The sequence below is a fragment of the Neofelis nebulosa genome, chromosome 9 (assembly GCF_028018385.1).
Source record: "Neofelis nebulosa isolate mNeoNeb1 chromosome 9, mNeoNeb1.pri, whole genome shotgun sequence".
Lineage (NCBI taxonomy): Eukaryota > Metazoa > Chordata > Mammalia > Carnivora > Felidae > Neofelis > Neofelis nebulosa.
In genome coordinates this window covers 73109707-73129140 of record NC_080790.1, presented here as the reverse complement: position 1 = coordinate 73129140, position 19434 = coordinate 73109707, and the positions used below count along the sequence as shown (strand labels likewise).

The following is a 19434-nucleotide window of genomic DNA, read 5'->3' as shown; positions in this document are numbered from 1 at the left end:
ACTGAGTAAGACTGGGGGGTAATGGAATCAAATGTACATTTTCAAAGGATCACCATTCCACCTTGACACTTGGGGATTGCTCATGCAAATCCTAAATACGTGTTCATAATCAAATACCTTCTGACAAAATACTACATCCTGCACACTGTGGCCAATTCCAAATCCTCCAAACCCAAGAAATGTAATAATCCAGGAAGTTAGGAAAGGAGGGGTTGTTTCTCTAAACTGGTACAAGTTGTTTCATAGGGTAAAAATCTTACCTTTTCTTCTTAAGTGTAAAGGTCAGCCTGCATTATTGAAAAGTCTATTAAAATACATATTTATTACTTTTACATGTAATTGGACCTAAGCCATCCAAGTTTTTTAGGGCATGAAGGGAATAGACAAGAATAATTTTATAATTAACCGCTGACAGGTTGCATTAAGTAATTGGAGCATTCCCTTAAGATCTTGTTTATAGCATTAAATCTTTTAATAGATAGAGTAAAAGAAAATATAAAACTGAATCTTGATCAGATTATAGTACTATCAATTGTACCTCACCATAATTTACTGCTAGCAAGCAAACCCTTTAAGAACCCAGATGTTTGGTATTTTCTTGTCAAATGAACAAGAACCACGTCAGCAACAGAACCTTCCCCTCCCATGTATCAAGATTTCATTTAAAGGAACTCACACCCACTGTCTGCTTTCACTTGCACACGGATCTCAGTTTGTAAAGGAAATTATTTATGAAATTGGTATTTCCTGAATGCGTTTGATGATTATTATGAGAATAAGTGTTTCCTTGTAACTTAATTCTGTGTAAACACTATCTTTCCCTTCTTTGAGATGAATTTTCCCCAGGAAATGTATGGTCACTTTAGTTCACTTTAAGAACAATATTGATTATTCAAATGAGAAATTACAATATGCAAATACCATACAGCCAGCTCTTAGAAGAAGCACTGTTGTACTTACATATTTCAGCTGACATACTACAGGTTCTTTATCAGTGGAGGTAAAAAGCAAGGCCATATATAATTTATGAGTACTCTCTCTCTCTAATTGCTTTCCAGTAGAATTGCAGGAAGGAATTTGCTCTCTCCTGTTTCCCAAGGGGGATTGCCTTTGTTACAACTCCACTGTAAGCTTTATAGGAGTTGTAGCTTTCAAAATAGAGCATTAACTAAAAGCAACTATCCAATTATACCAGCTGTGACTATGCTGTATACTGAATATTTACCAAGAAAAAATGCATTTAACAGATGATTTAATACAGCAGCCTGGCATAATGAATCTGTAACTGACACTTCAATCACATAGCTAATGTCTTCCGTGGCTGAAATAGTCAAGAGTGTACACAAGTAGCTCAAGTCGGTGTGAAAAATAAAGACTATCAGGCTTGATTTTCAACACGGCAAATGTGTGATGTGAATTTGAAAAGTAATCAAAGAACTCATGTTTGTGTGTTATGTACAAAGTGTGAGATTTCTCCCAACTGCTTGATTTTAAAAGTAGATATGCTTTCAACTTCAATCAATCTTTTTTAACTCTTTTGATGCCTTATGTATGTGTCCCAAAGTCTTATTATAGGACCCTCCTGGAAACTGGTGCTTTGGAACCCCTTTAGGTACTTCTCAGATAAACACCAAGAAGAATCTGCCTTGTGTGAAATTCCACTCTGCACCCAATGGTGTGAGAATGAGCTGCAGGATAGTCATTTTCTGCCTGTAATCCATTCAGCTTCTCAAGTGCTGACCAAGTGCTAGGAGGGAAAAGGCTTTGGCTGGGCTGGCGTTGATTAAATGGACTTGCAGTTAATTCATATTATCAAGGAGTATTTTTATGGGCAAAAATCCCCTACTAACCCTTGCAAAATTGGCTCTGCAAGAAATGAAGAATGAAGATGATGTTTCATCAAATGCGTTAGCTCTGTATTAAAGAAACAAAACAAAGGAACCACAACACTTTGCTACCAACTCTTGAGTCATCTTATTGGTGCTGTCTTGACAAAGAGATGCCGTTCCTCTATGTGTTATGATGTCACCTTTGTCCAATCATAACCTTCCTTATGAGAGTGGGGGATAACTCTCTGGAGACAAGGTGAGTGACAGCAGCGAGCAACGCAGCAGTCACTAGGCAACAGGATCCAGTCTTCAGTGGAAGAGAATTTTAAAACATTTAACCCTCACGCTGTCAGGGCTTTTTGTTGCTGATGTGGCGGTAATCTCTGGACAAAAGGCCTAATATGAATAATACAGCTTTTTTTTTTTCTAAAGCTGTGTTTCTAGAGGCAATGCAGGGACACTTCCTGTTTAGACTATGGACATTATTCAGTTTGAAAGACTGCTAAACTTAGAAATTTTTAATCTTTTTCACAATGGTTACAGTTGAAGCCACATGATGGTCCCCTCAGTGTGTTTAGACCTGTTATTGGATTGCTCCCCATAAGCTGGGCTGTCACACACATGTGTAGTCTGTGCCCTGCACAGTCATACTACGGGGGAGGGTGGGGTGAGAGGGACAGGGGGAGCGCGGAGTGGAGCTCAAATCAGCCTGTGCTCCGTTCGCCAAGATGCACTCTTCTTCGGGCCGGGCCGGATCCGGAAAGGTTTTTTTTTGTTTTTTTTGTTTTTTTTTCAGATTTGTTGCCTTGATGGGGGTACCGTGTTGTAATTTGTCTGCCTAGATGGGTTGCTTTTGCCAAATTGCACCAAGTTGCTGTATGAGCTCTTGGGGGTTGCCTACAAGTACCATAGTATTGTTCCAACCAGTCAGAAAGTTCTGTAGGATTGTCCCTCTTTCACTTAACCCTGCTAGACAATTTAGCACAGGGCTGGACAGACCCACGTGTAGCCTGGTGGTATTGTTTCCAAACTGGATTTCCATTATCATCTCCCTCAGATGATTGTTTTGGTTTGTTTGAGAAAAATTTTAATTTATCATAAAGATAATTTTGTATTGATTTGAAAGATCTAATAGTTTCATATATTTTCTGTACCCCAACAGTTATGTAGTATAATGATTTCCTCGAGAAGAGAGATCCTTTTTTTTCTTTTTCTTTTAGCCAGATAATAAGTCAATTAGAAAGTGTTTGGTTTGTTTGCTTGGTTGGTTTTTGGCTATAGTTTATTATTGCACTTTTTGTGTTTTGTTTTTGAGTATAGTTTTTTTTTTTTTGAGGTTTTTTTTTTTTTTCGTATAGTTGACACACAATGTTACATCTGTTTCAGGTATACAACATAGTGATTCAACAATTCTATACACTATGCTATACTCACCACAAGTGTAGCTACCATCTGTCACCATACAAGGCTATTATGATACCATTCACTATATTCCTATGCTGTGCCTTTTATTCCTGTGCCAGAGGGGAGGTGGTGGGGACATGGCCCAGATGGGTGAAGGGACTGGGATACACAGGCGTCCCATTATGGAATGGAGAAGTCACAGGAACAAAAGGTTCAGCAGACACTTTTTAAGCGAGCTTCTAGAGGACAGCAGGTACCATGTTTTCTCTAACAGTGTCTGGCACATAGTAAATGCACATATACCTTTGCATGAATGAATGAATTGCTTAATTGATTAATTAGTTAATGATATTCACTTGGGGGAAATCCAACAGGAGAGTTATATATGTTAAAATTAAGGTGTCAGACACCTTACACATTATCTAGTACAACATGTATTTTGCAGTTGAGGAAATTGAGATCCAAATAACTAATCAATTAACGTATCTAGCTAAAAGCATAGCCAGGTTTCTCTATAATTAGGTCAATGTGAAGACTAATTAACATATATTAACTAATAGTAATGATTTCAGGAGTAGAATTTAGTGATTCATCACTTATATATAACACTCAGTGCTCATCCTAACAAGTGCCCTCCTTAATGCCCATCATCCATTTAGCTCATCCCCCCACCCACCTCCCCTCTGTCAACCCTCAGTTTGCTCTGTATATTTAAGAGTCTCTTATGGTTCACTGGAGACTAATTTAGATTATAAATATGTAGAGAAAAAAATATCATTTTCATTGACCTTACTATATGCTTTATCTAGTATCAGCTTTTTCACTTTGCCAGGTGTTTGGGTTTTTTTTTTGTTTGTTTGTTTGTTTGTTTTTTGTCACTGAAGGCTTTTACAATCTAATTAAGGAGACAGGCCTAAAACATGATAAATTAGAGAAATAACACAACCAAAGATTTACTAAGCCAAGTGTTTTATAAATCTTATCTTGTTTAATCTTCACAAGAGGCAGATCCAGGATATGAACCCATTGTTATCTGACTATCAAAACTTTTCTTATCCTAAAATCATTATTTCCTGAACATTAGTCGTTCATACTTTTCATATCTGAGTGTCACCTGTACTACGATTTCTTTGACATTTTTCTTCAAATTGTCCTCAGGGTTTTTTTTTAAGTTCATTTATTTATATTTTTTAGTAATCTCTACACCCAACGTGGGGCTTGAACTCATGCCCCAAGGTCTGGATCTGCATACTCTTCCAACTGAGCCAGCCCAGTGCCTGACTCCACTTTTTTTTTTTTTTTTTTTTTTTTTTAATTTTTTTTTAACGTTTATTTATTTTTGAGACAGAGAGAGACAGAGGATGAATGGGGGAGGGTCAGAGAGAGAGGGAGACACAGAATCCGAAACAGGCTCCAGGCTCTGAGCTGTCAGCACAGAGCCCGACGCGGGGCTCGAACTCATGGACCGCGAGATCGTGACCTGAGCCGAAGTCGGCCGCTCAACCGACTGAGCCACCCAGGCGCCCCCTGACTCCACTTTTTAATCTTAGTATTATTCGAATCTATCCATGAGATTAAAGGGTATATTAGATATGTATTTTTCCTAATTTACATTAAAATAAATATGTAACTATTTAAATAGAAAAAATATTTATCTGTGTGCCACCTAAAATTATATCAAGACTTCAGTGATAGTTGTACCACTCTTTGGAAAATATTACATGTTTTTTTTTTTTAACATTACATGTTTTTAGATCGGCAAAGATATTAAATATAGGAAAGCTCTAAACAATGCTATGGATTGTCCAAACGGAGAAAAGTCACTGCTGACTGCAGCTGAGTTCATCTGATTCTAATAACCACCCCCCCCCACCATGAATTATATTAGATATTTCAGTCTTGTGTTCAAATTTAGCCACTGATCTGATCTTTGTTACTAAACAGTGTAACTTGCCCGGCTGTGTTTCCTCACCTGTCCTAGAGCACATTGGATTAGATAAATTCTGAAGGTGAACATTCTATGAGCTAAAATCATCTGCATTATTTATTCATCTCTTCAGTTAGAAGACCCCTGTGTGCAGGGAGATCCCTATAATGTAGTATACACAATGACCACAGTAACTGTGAACATATTCAATTCCTTATTGAAGACTTTCAAATGATTTTTTGAAAAGAGCAAAATTACATTGATAGTTTTTTTTTTACATAGGTTGTTAACAAGACATCCATTATTTATTTATTTATTTATCTATCTATCTATCTATCTATTTATTTATTTATTTATTTATTAAGTAGGTTTCATGCCTAATGTGGAGCTTGAACTCATGGCCCTAAAATTGAGAATCATATACTCTACTGACTGAGCCAGCCAGACACCCTAACAAGACATCCTTAAATAAAAATAAAAACACTAAAAATAAAGAGCTGGGCAAACATATCAAACAAACAAACAAACAAAAAACAAAAAAGAAGTAAGGTGATAAGATCAGTATCAGAGAAGACAGAATTTGAGGCAAAAAGGTAGGATAAAGAGGGATATTTTATTTTTACAAATGTATAGTCCACCAAGATGTTATAATAGGTTATAAATATTTGTGGACAAAATATATAAAGCAAAAATTGTTAGAAATACATAAAGAATTTGACAAAACTGCACTTATAATGGACATTTTAATATTCTTCTGTATTTATACAATACAAAGAACGAAATGAAATGAAGTTTGGATTACATATAGTTAGAAAGCTTGAATTAATAGATACACGTAGGACTTTGTATGCAACAAAAACCTCTATTCTTGTCAAATAGAGATTTGAAAGGTAAAAATTACACTGTCAGTTTCTGACCACAGTGAAATAAAACAAGAAATTAAGAAGAAAAAACTTTACTCCCATCAAATTAAATTACTTACAAATATTCATACAAATTAAATTTTTTTTAGTGTTTATTTTTTTTTTTAATTTTTTTTTCAACGTTTTTAATTTATTTTTGCGACAGAGAGAGACAGAGCATGAACGGGGGAGGGGCAGAGAGAGAGGGAGATACAGAATCGGAAACAGGCTCCAGGCTCCGAGCCATCAGCCCAGAGCCTGACGCGGGGCTCGAACTCACGGACCGTGAGATCGTGACCTGGCTGAAGTCGGACGCTCAACCGACTGCGCCACCCAGGCGCCCCTTTAGTGTTTATTTTTGAGACAAAAAGAAAGAGAAAGGGACAGAGTGAGAGTGGGGGAGGGGCTGAGAGCGAGGGAGACACAAAATCTGAAGCAGGCTCCAGGCTCGGAGCTGTCAGCACAGAGCCCAACACTGGGCTTGAACTCATGGACTGCGAGATCACGACCTGAGTCAAAGTCGGACGCTCAGTCGACTGAGCCACCCAGGTGCCCTGAAATATTCATGCAAATTTAAATGAAAGAGGAAATCAAAACTGATATTTTAATTTAGACATTAATGCATTAAAATACATAGTAAAAGATGTATTCACAGGAAATTCATAAAATTAAATGTTTTTATTAATAAACACGAAATGTCGAAATAAAGAAGGTAGAAAGAACAACAAAATAATATGAAGGCAAAAGTAAGACTTGTTTTCTGCCTCTACCCAAGTAATTCAAAACTTTTTGCATTTAAAATAAATGTCAATTTAGCAGAATATAAGATCTGTCTCCATTTTCGAAGTAAAATAAGAAACTCAGGGGCGCCTGGGTGGCTCAGTTGGTTAAGCGTCCGACTTCGGCTCAGGTCACCATCTCGCGGTATGTGAGTTCGAGCCCCGCGTCGGGCTCTGTGCTGACTGCTCAGAGCCTGGAGCCTGTTTCAGATTCTGTGTCTCCCTCTCTCTCTGACCCTCCCCCGTTCATGCTCTGTCTCTCTCTGTCTCAAAAATAAATAAATGTTAAAAAAACATTAAAAAAAAAAAAAAAGAAACTCAAAGATCATTATTGTATGGGGACTACTTCACACTATGTCCCCCAAATTCTCCTGGGACATGAGTACTTTCACTTTCCTTTGCATCCAGATGTACACAAATGGAAACTTCAGAAACACTGGTCTCTTTCTTTCTTTTTTTTAAAAAAATTTTTAACATTGATTTGTTTTTGAGAGAGAGAGAGACAGAGCGCGGGCAGGGGAGGGGCAGAGAGAGAGGGACACAGAATCCGAAGCAGGCTTCAGTCTCTGAGCTGTCAGCACAGAGTCTGATGTGGAGCTCGAACGTATGCACTGTGAGATCATGACCTGAGCCAGAGTTGGACACTTAACCTACTGAGCTATCCAGGTGCCTCTCTTTCTTTCATTTTTTAAATATTTATTTTTATTTTGAGAAAGGGAGAGAGAGTGTGCAAGTGGAGGAATGGTAGAGAGAGAGAGAGAGGGAGAGAGAATCCCAAGCAGGCTCTTGGATCCTGTGGTAAAACTGGCTCCTGTTAGATGATGCAGGACCCGTCAGAACCAGGGTAGAGGGTTGGGAGGGTGGGTCAGAATGGGGAAGGTGAAGACTGGGAATCTAGACAGACATTCAGGGATAGTTAGTTGAGACATGGACAGACATATGGCAATGTGTCTGTCAATTCACCCAAATGAAATTAGTAATCAGTTGACTTACAGATAGAATTAACAAGATACAAGAATCATCCAAACTGTCCTCTAAGGACTATCCTTTGTTGAAGGCCATGGCTCTTCCTATGCTCATCTCCACAAAAAGGTGCAGGTCCAGATAAGGACAGTCTGCCGTAGCAGAATCAGGATCAGTGGTTGTTAGAGGATCAATAGGCAAGCAATTAGCCAAGATCTGAGTGCTTAAAACATCAGGAAGAACCTGCTAGCATGAATCAGGAACTGGATTTTACAAGGGATTATTGCAGAGCTGGGGCTGAAGAGCTGTACGATACAGCATTTATCAGACAAGAACTAGGTCACAAGGAAACATGGAGTACAGAATTAAAGAAAAGAAACCTTCCAGGCCTACTTCACATTGAATCAATCAGACCCAGGGCTCCTGCTCACCTTGTCTTGGCCTTGGATGGTGGCTCCAGAGTATATAGTGCAGATGAACCTGTAGGCAGGAGTTCCAGAGATTATGAGGTAAGGGTAGCAGTACTGTAAGGTCAGGGTCTTAAATGTGTTCAATTGTGTGAGCTTCTCAGATAGCATCTGTATTTCCTAGATAAGTCTAGTTGCTGAACTGAGCTCTGTCTCTGGGTGACACTTCTTGTGGTATGTGGGAGGATTCTGCATACCCCTGGCCTCTTCCAGGAGCTGACTTGTAAGCAACATTCAGATCTTAATAGATGTCATTTCCTCTCTGACCCCAGAACTCTACTAGGTGTCCCTCTTGTGTGCTCCCTTAACACCCTTACATGGCACTATCACACTGTGACATAGTGGCCTGTTTTCTGCTGCATAGGCTCCATTGTTTGCATTTAACTATTGTAAATTAGTGTACCAATGAGTCTGAATGTGATATCCTTTGTATAGCTGTGTAATGTTGAGATTACTTATGAAAATGTCTAAATGAAACTTTTCACCCTTGGATATTATATGGAAAGTAACTGACCAATTGTCTAATTTGTGTGGTGTCAAACCGCACCCAGTGTTTAAACCGATCCCAAGGGGAGCCTGGACAGTCAAAATATCACAGCAGGGTAGGACTGCCAAAGGGGAAATTTATAGCTAAATGCCTATATTAGAAAAGAAGAAAGATCAAATCAATTACTTAACTTCCACCTTAAGAAACTAGAAAAGGAAAAGTGAACTAAACCCAAAGGAAGTGGGAGAAATGGAATAATAAAGATAAGAGTGAAAATAATATAGAAAACCAATAGAAAAATGTAACAAAGTGAAAAATTGTTTCTATGAAAACATCAAGAAAATAGACAAACTTTTACCTTGACCAGGAAAAAAAAGAGAGAAGACAGACATGACTGAAATCAGGAATGAAATAGGAACATTGCTACCAACCTCACAGAAATTAAAAGAATTATAAGGAAATATTTGAACAATGTATGCCAATAAATTAGGTAACTTAGATGACATGGAAACTTCCCTAGAAAGACAAAAATTACTGAAACTGACTCAAGTAGAAAATAGAAAATATATGTGTGTACATAAACATTTTTTCTGGAAGAGTATTTTGTTAGAGCAGTTTTAGGGTCACAGCAGAATTGAGAGGAAGTGCCAGAGATTTCCCATATGCTCTCCGCCCCCACACATGCACAGCCTCCCCCATTATCACCAAACCCCCAGCAGCAGACATTTGTGACAACTGTTGACCTACATTAATACATCACAAACACCCAAAGTCCATAGTTTACATTAGGGCTCCCTCTTGGTTACCTTCTATAGGTTTGGATAAGTTCATGACGACATGTTGCCATCATTATAGTATCATGCAGAGTATCTTCACTGCCTCCCCAAATCCTCTGTGCCCAGTTTATTAATCCCTCTCTCCCACTTAATCCCTGGAAACCTTTGATCTTTTTACTGTGTCCATAGTTTTGCCTTTTCCAGAATGTACTGTTGTTGGAATCATACAGTATATAGCTTTTTCTGTGCTTCTTTCCCTTGCTAATACACATTTAAGCTTCTTCCATGTCTTTTCAAGGGTTGACAGATCATTCTTTTTGGTGCTGAATAATATTCCATTGTTTACTCACCCATTCACCTGCTGAAGGACATCTTGTTTGCTTCCAAGTTTTGGCAATCATAAGTAAAGCTGCTATAAACATTCATATGCAGGTTTTTTGTGTGGATATAAGTTTCTATCTCCTATGGGTAAATACCAAGGAGCTCAAGTGTAAGATCATATGGGACAAGTATGTTTAGTTTGGTAAGAAACCCCCTGTCTTCTGAAGTTGCTGTCCCATTTTGTATTCCCACCAGCAATGTATGAGAGTTCCTGTTGTTCCACATGCTCACCAGCATTTGCTGTTGTCAGTGTTCCAGATTTGGTCATTCTAATAGGGGGGTAGTGGTATCTCATTGTTTTTGGTTTTGTTTTGTTTTATTTTACAGGTAATACTCAAACTTTAATGTAAATATAATGTACTTTAAAAAATCAAGATACTGTATAATTTTTCAGAAATCATTTACTCATATGCTGCTCCTCGGTTAGATTTCAGAACTACCCAAAACTTTTTTTTTTTTTTTTTTAATTTTTTTTTTTTTTTTCAACGGTTTTTATTTATTTTTGGGACAGAGAGAGACAGAGCATGAACGGGGAAGGGGCAGAGAGAGAGGGAGACACACAGAATTGGAAACAGGCTCCAGGCTCCGAGCCATCAGCCCAGAGCCTGACGCGGGGCTCGAACTCACAGACCGCGAGATCGTGACCTGGCTGAAGTCGGACGCTTAACCGACTGCGCCACCCAGGCGCCCCAGAACTACCCAAAACTTTAAGGGTAGACTGAAGGGGAAAAAAGGTAGATTCTTTCTCTCTCGGTAGCCTTTTTACATTTATTTCTCACATTCTTCCTACACATTCAGGCCTATAAGTCTTGCCCCAGTACTACCTCTTCTGGATCAAGTCATCTGGGCTCAGGCCTTTCTGTCTCCCCTGCATGCTGGCAGTGGCTATGTGCTCAAAGGTCCCGGGGTTTTAGTTGTTCTGTTCTGGTTCCTCTTGATCTTTTTGGATCCTCTCTAGAGTCTCATGGCTCATGGCCTGTGCTGGGAAGGACAGCTTGTGGCCAACCTGGTTGAGGAAAGCTTGTGCCTCTTTGAATCCACAACACCCACCCATTTCTACTGTGAGACGGCCAGCCTTCACAGAGTCATGTAGTGATCCCCCCATGCGCTGTCCCATACCCTTGTGGGTGGTGGGCTTGAAAGGGGCTGGTACTCTCTATAAGGCAAACTGTGTTCTTGGGGTCCATAGAGTGGTTGATTGTCAGGTGCATCATTTCAAAATGCCCCCAGTGGAGGTAACCACCACCCAGTGCCAAGATTGCAAAAATGCCTTCTGTGAATTCAGTAGCTTCAATAGAAGGTCCCCATATGTCACTCGAGTATTTGGGTTCTCTTCTCATTTTTGGCACAGGGGTGCCCTTTCAATAAATCTAAGCATGGGCTTTTCAGGAATGGAAACATCCTTAAAAGTTGGCACCAGGAGCAGAGTCTTTAGGCCAGCACAGGCAGGCGGAGCTGCTCAAGAATCTGACAGTGGTGCTCACATGAATGGCACCTGGGCACAAGCCAGCAGCCACCACATGGCCATGGCCACCACTGCAACCACCTCCACTGGGCACGGAGGGCAGCACCCTAGTGCCACACTGGAATCAGCTCAGGGCTGCCAGTATCTCACTGTTTTAATTTGCATTTCCTGATGTCACATGATGTTGAGCCTCTCTTCATATACTTATTTGCAATCTTCTTGGAGGAGGTGGCTGTTAAGGTCTTTGGCCCATTTTTTTAATCAGTTGTTTGCATTCTTACTAAATTTTAAGAGTTTTCTCTGTATTTTTTTGCACATTATTTATATTTTGATTAAAAGTTAATATTTTATCCACTTGTTTAAGACAATATGAGATAATATCTATTGGCCTACTATTGACATATTTTTATTTTTATTTATTTATTTATTTTTAATTTATTTATTGTTTAATTTACATCCAAGTTAGTTGGCATATGGTGCAACAATGATTTCAGGAGTAGATTCCTTAATTCCCCTTGCCCATTTAGCCCATCCCCCCCTCCCACAACACCTCCAGCAACCCTTTGTTTGTTCTCTATATTTAAAAGTCTTTTATGTTTTGTCCCCCTCCCAGTTTTTATATTATTGTTGCTTCCCTTCCCTTGTGTTCACCTGTTTTGTATCTTAAATTCCTCACGAGTGAAGTCATATGATATTTGTCTTTCTCTGACTAATTTCACTTAGCCTAATACCCTCTAGTTCCATCCACATAGTTGCAAATGGCAAGATTTCATTCTTTTTGATTGCCAAGTAATACTTCATTGTATATATATGTACCACATCTTCTTTATCCATTCATCTGTGGATAGACATTTGGGCTCTTTCCATACTTTGACTATTGTTGATAGTGCTACTATAAACATTGGGATTCATGTGCCCCTTTGAAACAGCACACCTGTACCCCTTGGATAAATACCTAGTAGTGCAATTTCTGGGTCATAGGGTAGTTCTATTTTTAATTTTTTGAGGAACCTCCATACTGTTTTCAAGAGTGACTGCACCAGTTTGCACTCCCACCAGCAGTGTGAAAGAGATCCTCTTTCTCCACATCCTCACCAACATCTGTTCTGTTGTTGCCTGAGCTGTTAATGTTACCATTCTGACAAGTGTGAGGAGGTACCTCAATGTGGTTTTGATTTGTATTTCCCTGATGATGAGTGATGTGGAGCATTTTTTCATGTGTCAGTTGGCCATCTGGATGTCTTCTTTGGAGAAGTGTCTATTCATGTCTTTTGTCCATTCCTTCACTGGATTATTTGTTTTTTGGGTGTTGAGTTTATTAAGTTCTTTGTAGATTTTGGATACTAACCCTTTATCTGATACGTCGTTTGCAAATATCTTCTCTCATTCTGTCGGTTGCCTTTTAGTTTTGCTGACTGTTTCCTTTGCTGTGCAGAAGTTTTTTTATTTTGATGAGGTCCCAATAGTTCATTTTTTCTTTTGTTTCCCTTGCCTCTGGAGATGTGTTGAGTAAGAAGTTGCAGCGGCCAAGTTCAAAGAGGTTTTTTCCTGCTTTCTCCTCTAGGATTTTGATGGCTTCCTGTGTTACTTTTAGATCTTTCATCCATTTTGAGTTTATTTTTGTGTATGGTGTAAGAAAGTGGTCTAGGTTCTTTTTTCTGCATGTCACTGTCCAGTTTTCCCAGCACCATTTACTGAAGAGACTGTCTTTTTTCCATTGGATGTTCTTTCCTGTTTTGTCAAAGATTAGCTGGCCATACGTCTGTGGGTCCATTTCTGGGTTCTTCATTCTGTTCCATTGATTTGAGTGTCTGTTCTTGCGCTTGTACCATACTGTCTTGATGATTACAGCTTCGTAATATATCTTGAAGTATGGGTTTGTGCTGCCTCCAGCTTCAGTTTTGTTTTTCAGGATTGCTTTGGTTATTCGGGGTCTTTTCTGGCTCCATACAAATTTTTTTTTTTTTCAACGTTTTTTATTTATTTTTGGGACAGAGAGAGACAGAGCATGAACGGGGGAGGGTCAGAGAGAGAGGGAGACACAGAATCGGAAACAGGCTCCAGGCTCCGAGCCATCAGCCCAGAGCCTGACGCGGGGCTCGAACTCACGGACCGCGAGATCGTGACCTGGCTGAAGTCGGACGCTTAACCGACTGCGCCACCCAGGCGCCCCTGGCTCCATACAAATTTTAAGATTGTTTGTTCTAGCTCTGTGAAGAATGCTGGCATTATTTTGATAGGGATTGCATTGAATATGTAGATTGCTTTGGGTAGTATTGACATTTTAATATTTGTTCTTCCTATTCAGGAGCATGGAATATTTCTCCATTTTTTTTGTGTCTTCTTCAATTTCTTTCATAAGCTTTCTATAGTTCTCAGTGTATAGATTTTTCACCTCTTTGGTTATGTTTACTCCTAGGTATTTTATGGTTTATGGTGCAATTGTAAATGGGATCGATTCCTTGATTTCTCTTTCTGTTGCTTCATTATTAGTGTATAGGAATGCAACCAATTTCTGTGTATTGATTTTATATTCTGTGACTTTGCTGAATTCATAGATCAGTTCTAGCAGTTTTTTGGTGGAACCTTTTGGATTTTCCATGTAGAGTATCATGTCATTTGCGAAGAGTGAAAGTATGACTTCCTCCTGGCTGATTTGGATGCCTTTTATTCCTTTGTGTTATCTGATTGCTGAGGCTAAGACTTCCAATACTATGTTGAATAACAGTGGCTAGAGTGTACATCCCTGTCATGTTCCTGACCTTAGGGAGAAAGTTCTCAGTTTTTCCCCATTGAGGATGATATTAGCAGTGGGTCTTTCATATATGGGTTTTATGATCTTGAGGTACGATCCTTCTATACTAACTTTCTTGAGGGTTTTTATCAAGAAAGGATGCTGTATTTTGTCAAATGTTTTCTCTGCATCTATTGAGAGGATCATGTGGTTCTTGTCCTTTCTTTTATTGATGTGATGAATCTCATTAATTGTTTTGTGTATATTGAACCAGCCCTGCATCCCAGATATAAATCCCACTAGGCAGTGGTGAATAATTTTTTTAATGTACTGTTGAATCCAGTTGGCTAGTATCTTGTTGAGGATTTTTGCATGTATGTTCATCAGGGAAATTGGTCTATAGTTCTTTTTAGTGGGGTCTTTGGTTTTGGAAGCAAGGTAATGCTGGCTTCATAGAAAGAGTTTGGAAGTTTTCCTTCCATTTCTATTTTTTGGAACAGCTTCAAGAGAATAGGTGTTAACTCTGTTTTAAATGTTTGGTAGAATTCCCCTGTAATGCCATCTGGTCCTGGGCTCTTGTTTTGGGGAGATTTTTTGATACTAATTCAATTTCTTTACTGGCTATGGGTCTGTTCAAATTTTCTATTTCTTATTGTTTCAGTTTTGATGGTTCATAGGTTTCTAGGAATTTGTCCATTTCTTCCAGATTGCCCATTTTATTGGTGTATAATTGTTCATAATGTTCTTTTATTATTTTTGCTGAGTTGGTTGTGATCTCTCCTCTTTCATTATTGATTTTATTTATTTGGGTCCTTTCCTTTTTCTTTTGATCAAACTGGCTACAGGTTTATCAGTTTTGCTAATTCTTTCAAAGAACAAGCTTCTAGTTTCATTGATCTGTTCTACTGTTTGTTTAGTTTTGATAGCATTGATTTTTGCTCTAAACTTTATTATTTCCTGTCTTCTGCTAGTTTTGGGTTTTATTTGCTGTTCTTTTTTCTAGTTCTTTGAGGTGTAAGATTAAGTTGTGTATCTGAGACCTTTCTTCCTTCTTTAGGAAGGCCTGGATTTCTATATACTTCCCTCTTATGACCATCTTTGGTGCATCCCAAAGGTTTTGGGCTGTGGTGTTATCATTTTTATTGGCTTCCATGTACTTTTTAATTTCCTCTTTGACTTTTTGGTTAGCCCATTCATTCTTTAGTGGGATGTTCTTTAGTCTCCAAGTATTTGTTATCTTTCCAAATTTTTTCTTGTGGTTGACTTGGAGTTTCATAGTGTTGTGGTCTGAAAATATGCACAGTATGATCTCGATCTTTTTGTAGTTGTTGATGGCTGATTTGTGTCCCAGTATGTGATCTATTCTGGAGAATGTTCCATGTGCACTCGAGAAGAACGTGTATACTGCTGCTTTAGGATGAAATGTTCTGAATATATCTGTTAAGTCCATTCGGTCCAGTGTGTCATTCAAAGCCATTGTTTCCTTGTTGATTTTTTGATTAGATGATCTGTCCATTGTTGTAAGTGGTGTGTTGTAGTCCCCTACTATTATGGTATTGTTATCAATGACTTTCTTTATGTTTGTGATTAATTGATTTATATATTTGGGTGTACCACGTTGGATCATAAGTGTCTTTAATTGTTAGGTCTTCTTCGTGGATAGGCCCTTTAATTATGATATAATGCCCTTCTTCATCTCTTGTTACAGTCTTTATTTTAAAATCTAATTGTTTGTTATAAGTGTGGCTACTCCGGCTTTCTTTTGGCAACCATTAGCTTGATAGATGGTTCTCTATCCCCTTATTTTCAATCTGAAGGTGTCTTTAGGTCTAAAATGGGTCTCTTGTAAACAGCATTTTCTTATCCATTCTGTTACCTTATGTCTTTTGATTAGAGTGTTTAGACGATTGACGTTTAGAGTGAGTACTGAAAGATATGAACTTATTGCCATTATGTTGCCTGTAGAGTTGGAGTTTCTACTGGTGTTCTCTGGTCCTTTCCAGTCTTTGTTGCGCTTAGTCTTTTTAGGTTTTGGGGTTTTTTTTTCCATCTTTTCTCCCCTCAGAGAGTCCCCCTTATAATTTCTTGCAGGGCTTGTCTAGTGCTCATGAAGTCCTTTAATTTTTGTTTGTCTGGGAAACTTTTTATCGCTCCTTCTATTTTTTTTTTTAATTTTTTTTTCACCGTTTTTTATTTATTTTTGGGACAGAGAGAGACAGAGCATGAACGGGGGGAGGGGCAGAGAGAGAGGGAGACACAGAATCGGAAACAGGCTCCAGGCTCCGAGCCATCAGCCCAGAGCCTGACGTGGGGCTCGAACTCACAGACCGCGAGATCGTGACCTGGCTGAAGTCGGACGCTTAACCAACTGCGCCACCCAGGCGCCCCTGCTCCTTCTATTTTGAATGACAGCCTTGCTGGATAAAGAATTCTTGGCTGCATAGTTTTCTGATTCAGCACATTGAATATATCCTTTGCTTTTTTCTGACCTGACAAGTTTCTGTAGATAGGTCTGCTGCAAACCTGATCTGTCTTCCCTTATAGGTTAAGGACTTTTTTTTCCCTTGCTGCTTTCATGATTCTTTCCTTGCCTGAGTATTTTGTGAATTTGACTATGATATGCCTTGCTGATTGTTGGTTTTTGTTGAATCTAATGGGAGTCCTCTGTGCTTCCTAGAGTTTGATGTCTGTGTCTTTCTCCAGGTTATGAAAGTTTTCTGCTATAATTTCTTCATATAAATTTTCTACCCCTTTTTCTCTCTCTTCATCTTCTGGGACCCCTATGATTCTGATGTTATTCCTTTTTAATGAGTCACTGAGTTCTCTGATATTTATTTCATGCTCTTTTGTCTTAGTCTCCCTCTTTTTTTCTGCTTCATTATTCCACCTAAGTTTGTCCTCTATATCACTGATTCGCTGCTCTGCCTTATGCATCCTTGCTGCTATGGCATCCATTCAAGATTGCAGCTCAGTTATAGCATTTTTTATTTCATCCAGACTAGGTTTTACTTCTTTTATCTCCACAAAAAGGGATTCTAATCTATTTTCAACCCCAGCTGTGATTCTTATTATCGTAATTCTAAATTCTGGTTCAGAGATCTTGCTTATATCTGTGTTGATTAAGTCCCTGGCTGTCATTTCCTCCTGTTCTCTCTTTTGGGGAAAATTCCTTTGTTTCATCCTTTTAGAGGAAGAAAAGGAATTAATAAAGTAAAAAAAATTTTTTAATTAAAAAATTAAAAACAACACAAGGAAATAAAATAAAATATACTAGATCCTAGGTGTGTTTTGGTGTGGTTGTTGAAAGAAGCTTGACAGATTAGAGAAAAAAGGGAAAGATAAGAAAAGAAAAAGAAAAAAAGGGAAAACATTTGAAAATTTAAAAAAATGAATACAATAAAATAGACTAAAATGAAATGATGAAAGTAAAATAGGATTTTAGAAATTTACAAAAAAGAAAAAATAGAGTAGAAAAAATTAAAGAAAAATCTTTTTAATAAAAATGGAAAATAAAAATAGATTTTTTTGTTTCTGCATTCAAGAATAAGAAAAGAAAAAAAAGAAGAAAAATTGGATAAAAAGGCCAGAAAACAGAATGAAGTATGATTGAAATTACATCTGGTTTCCCATAGAAGTCAAACTATGAAGCATTTTAGTCTGTAAACTAAGCAGGTAGAGAGACTTGTGTTTGTCAAGAGTGTTATTGGCACAGTTGGGCAGAGTCTAGTGTAACACTCTGTTCTCCACTAGATGGTACTGCTTAGCTTACTGGGGTGGATTGCTGTGGCACATGTAGGCATGTATGCACGTGTGTCGGACGAGTGAAAATGGCATCACCCAGCTACCCAGTCTCTAGTATCAGAACTCTGTGCTCTCCACGACTGGCAATCAAGCACCCCTCCTTTGTCTCCAGCTTCCATCCACTCCCCACTTCTACACTGTCTGTGACCAAGCCATTAGGTGGCACCTTCCTCCTGAGTTTTATCTCAGATGTGGCTGTGTTTCCCAACCCCTCACTTCTGAGGGACTATGTCTTTGACCTATTCGGACCCTCTTGGGGAGGGTCTTGCTGAGCAATTGCCAGGTGCTGGCCCAGCGCCAAGAACAGTCCACCAGACTGTGCTGCTGTTGATGCCCAGAGACAGCAGCTCGGTGCCAGCCCGCCCCAGAAAAAGTTCACGCAATCTTGTACCAGCAGCATTTCAGGGTTTATGGAAAATCACAACACGCATCCGGCACCAGGCTTCCCTCTTCACGTCCTTGTCCCAGCACCAGTGAATGTGGTTGTTCTCCAGGGTCTGCTGGGACCTTTGCCTATGGGATGGCTGCACAGCCTCCACCAAATGTACTCCCAGCAGGGAAATGCCTTTCCCTGTGTGGCCCTTGGATCCCTCAGCCCTCAATCTCTGCTCTTGGGGATTCACCCTTCCCACCAGAGAACCACCAGGTATCGAGCTGCAGAGTTTCAGACTCTGTGCTCCCCCTGTTTATAGAGTCTTAATGGAATTTAAACCCTCTCCTTTCTCCTTTCTCCCTTTTTTGTTCAGTTCCTGCGTCTGTTTCCACTTTTCCACTTTCTCTCCAGCTGCTTTTTTTTTTTTTTTGGCGGGGGGTGTTTTTCCCATACTAACCCCTTGTCTCCATCTTCTCTCCACATACAAAAACAGCTCCCTGACCTCCATGGCTTCTCTCTCCCCCACTTCCCCTCTCTGTTCCATGTACCTGATGAGTTCTGTGGTTCAGGTTGTGCAGATTGTGGTGTTAATCCTCAAATCAGTTTTCTCGGTGTGCAAGATGGTTTAGTGTGGATCTGGCTGCATTTCAGAGACCAGAGAGGCAAAAAAAAAACAAAAAAAAACCTTCCATGCTGTTCCACCATCTTGGCTGGAGTTTTCTGTATATTTTGGATAACAATCCTTTATCAGATGTATCATTTGCCTATTTTCTCCCTGTCTGTAGCTTGTCTTCTCATTCTTTTTGACACTGTCTTTTGCAGAACAGAAGGTGTTAATTTTAATGAAGTCCAGCTTGTTAATGATTTCTTTCATGGGGTTGTATCTAATTTTAGTATATGTGCTGCCGAAGCGAGCACTCATGGAGTTGTATCTAAAAGTCATCACTGTACCCAAGGCCATCCAGGTTTTCTCCTGTGTTTTCTTCTAGGAGTTTTACAGCTTTGTGTTTTACATTTGGGCCTGTGGCCCATTTTGAATTAATTTTTGTGAAGAGCATGTTATCTATTTCTAGGGTTTTTTGGTGTGTATGTTTTGCATGTGGAAAATATTTTCCTTTTAAGATAGTTTTACATGTTCAATGAAGG

The 19434-nt window shown here is 39.0% G+C and overlaps 1 pseudogene; it reads right to left on the bottom strand.

The window, feature by feature from the left end:
* Window positions 1-10690: 10690 nt before the first annotated feature.
* LOC131486326 (large ribosomal subunit protein uL16m-like) lies at window positions 10691-11437 on the bottom strand (annotated as a pseudogene).
* Between the last annotated feature and the right edge of the window lie 7997 nt (window positions 11438-19434).